The 2,942-nt window shown below is 37.4% G+C and overlaps 1 long non-coding RNA gene across 1 annotated transcript; it reads right to left on the bottom strand.

Annotated features, from left to right (window-relative positions):
* Nucleotides 1–674: 674 nt before the first annotated feature.
* Nucleotides 675–1,818, bottom strand: LOC133736611 (uncharacterized). Its single transcript, XR_009859621.1, has 3 exons — nt 1,429–1,818; nt 1,044–1,238; nt 675–944 (listed from the first exon to the last, which is right to left on the bottom strand). It is a non-coding gene; the product is annotated as an uncharacterized LOC133736611 (long non-coding RNA).
* Nucleotides 1,819–2,942: the final 1,124 nt, after the last annotated feature.

Below are 2,942 nucleotides of genomic sequence, written 5' to 3'. Positions count from 1 at the left end.
TGCCTTTTTCAGTGCGGCTAAGAAAAGAACGCACATGATGGTTTGTTTATCTTTTATTGGAAGAACAGAGAGGATATTTTGCACATCAAGATCACTGTTTTCTTCAAGTTTGTGAATGTTTTCCATGATCAATGTCTTCAAATTTTTCTTTTTCTTTTTGGTCACAACTGTTTCCATATCCTTAGAGAGGTTGTTTTTCGATAACCACAAATCAATATCTGGTTTCATTAATTGTTTTTTCTCTTGCAGCAAAAGCTTATTTGATCTTTCTTGGGACTCCTGTGTATATGTGTTTCCATAACATAAAAATAGTTTATTATGATTATTCATCAGTTCAGTAAACTTGAAATATAATGTATATGTATTAAGAATGTCCAACACAAACCTGCACTCTTGCATTGAGATATACTAAAAACAGCGCCATGCCACTTATAGATATCAAAATAGAGAAGAAAATTTCTAACATATCCATACTGCTGGTTAGGTTTGAACCAAAAGAACTGAAAAAAGAAAACCGAAAGACAGAGTCAATCTATATCTTGTCTGAAAAAAAAAATTGAAAAAACAAATGATGTGTGCAGTCGTGTATATGCTAACCTCAGATTTCGTAAGGCCCACCAGAAAGATTGGAACACCCTTTCTAAGAGATGATTTGATGAACTGGCCACATCAGATTGAAGAGCGTACAAATATATACCAAAATCAAAGATCTTTGGATCAGCGTCTTTGACCGGGCATAAGTCATCCCAGAGCGAGATATTATGCCCAGTAGGATATGTGAGGTTATGTTGAGCGCTACAGGCCACATATCCCATAGAACTTGAACTCGTTATATAAATGATTGTTTTATTGGGACTGACAATAGGATTGATTTGATTACGCGTTGAAACCCAACAATGAATCTGTCTTTGAGTAGCAAGAAGGTACCAGAAGGCTCCAAATAGCTACAGCATCCCCAACAAAATTATTAATCAGATTACATAGAACAAAATAAGAACATAAATATAATGGGAATCTCTAATTAAGACTCCATGAGAACTTACATGTGAAGCAAGGATAAAGGGAACAAAACCCAATATAGGTCTAAGCCATCTTTCAGCCCGGGTTATGTCTATGATAGGACGCCGCTCTAACGATCCGTAGATATAATAAATCCGTAAAGTATATTGGAGGGAAGTGAGAAAAAGAAAGTTACTAGAATTCGGATCTTGGTGGTCTTTCATGCGGGTCACGAGGATCTGGACACATATACATCGCCAACATTAAAAAAAATTTGTGGTGTAACAAATATTAAATAGTATAACATTTCGATCTGTCCTGATCTGAAATATGTCACTGGAATTTACTATTTGATTACCAACGATTTTGTTGATTCTTGTAAAAGGGTAAAAAATTGACAGGATGGTAAGGCTGTGCTTGTATACGTACCTGCGCAATGGGAAGAAAAACGTAGATGCGAGATAGGGTGGATAATAGGTTAGGAAAGCAAGACCGACATGATCTCTTCCTTCTACCACCACAACAACAACAACAACAACAACAACAACCACACTTAGAAATAAGAAAGTCGATTAGGTAGAAAACATCTGTGACTGTTCGAGAGTAAATATAGTTTCTGGCCAAAGAGTTGTCCGTAGTGATGCACTTATTTTCATCGTCAATGGCATTCAGGTAACAGAAGATAGGATCGTTGAAGATGGCAAATGCAGATGATATGAGAAAGAATGTATTCCACCAATGCTTTGCCTTGTGATGACGTGCATTGAGCTTTTCGCCCACTGATGTCCTTCTTTTATGTTCTCCATCTTCTTCCTTGGCTAATTTCGGATCGAGAATACTGAAAGAACACAACAAAACAGTACACACACACGCTCATCTTATTAATTTAAAACTAGAATCAATGATTTCAAATTTCTCTTTTGCAGAAATAGCCTGCTGAGTAATATCTCGACATCCAACTGTAGCTAAGCTATGTAACGCAAAACATATATTGTTGTTATTCTTTGAAATCAAATTTGGAACCTCTATCAACACTTTATAAGGGAAAACGCATGTCTTTGTAATAGACCTAATTCAAGGTAGTACAGCGTGTGCAAATACAAATCCAACAACACACACGTGTGTATACTAAAGAGTAAGGCCTTAATATATAGTTAAAGGAAGTAACTAACCGTAAATCAATTGATACACTATCCACAGGGTTAATCATTTTCAAGAGGCAGACTCAAGGCCGTAGAGATCGATGAAGCTTGTTAAACTAGCAGAGATTATTCAATCACGGCACATGAAGAGAGCGCCGAGAGAGAGAGAGATCACGGAGCTAGCTAGCTCTTATGACTTTCCAGTATGCTTGATATTCCTCCTTTTATAATAGTGTAAATTTTTTTCTTTGGTGTAAAGTTGTTAAGCTTCTTGGTCTTCTTTTCCGTTAATAAAAAAAAAAATAATAAGGACAAAAAAGAAAGTTGACATTGAGTAGGTTTGGTGAATGTCCTCCTTAATTAATCCTCACCTCTGCTGGGTTTGGGACAATGGGGTTGTTAATTGTTACTCTAATGATGGGCTCTCTAGTTGCTAGTGATCAATTAATTAATTAATTTGCTGTGTTGCTGATTCTCGGTTCTCACACCGTTGCCAACTCATCTCTCCTTATATGAAAAAATACGAGTTGTTGCCACTTGCCACGCAATGCGCTACCTTCTGTGATGACGTGGTCAACGGTTGATGACATGGCGGGTGATGAATACGTCACATCCGTGACGGAGGAGGCCGGACTGTGAGGAAAGAAAATCAGCTGTATTAACCCCCTGCCTTTATCATTCCCGGCCATTTTGCTCCTTTCTTCTTTCAGATCATCAGATGTTAACAGATGACCGGGAGAAAATGTTTAGCTATGTGCAGTACCATCCAAGCAGAACCTTCAGTAAATTCACCACCATGCA

This window comes from Rosa rugosa, chromosome 3 (assembly GCF_958449725.1).
Source record: "Rosa rugosa chromosome 3, drRosRugo1.1, whole genome shotgun sequence".
NCBI lineage: Eukaryota > Viridiplantae > Streptophyta > Magnoliopsida > Rosales > Rosaceae > Rosa > Rosa rugosa.
Note: the sequence above shows the minus strand (reverse complement) of the source record. Positions and strands in the feature narration are given on the sequence as shown.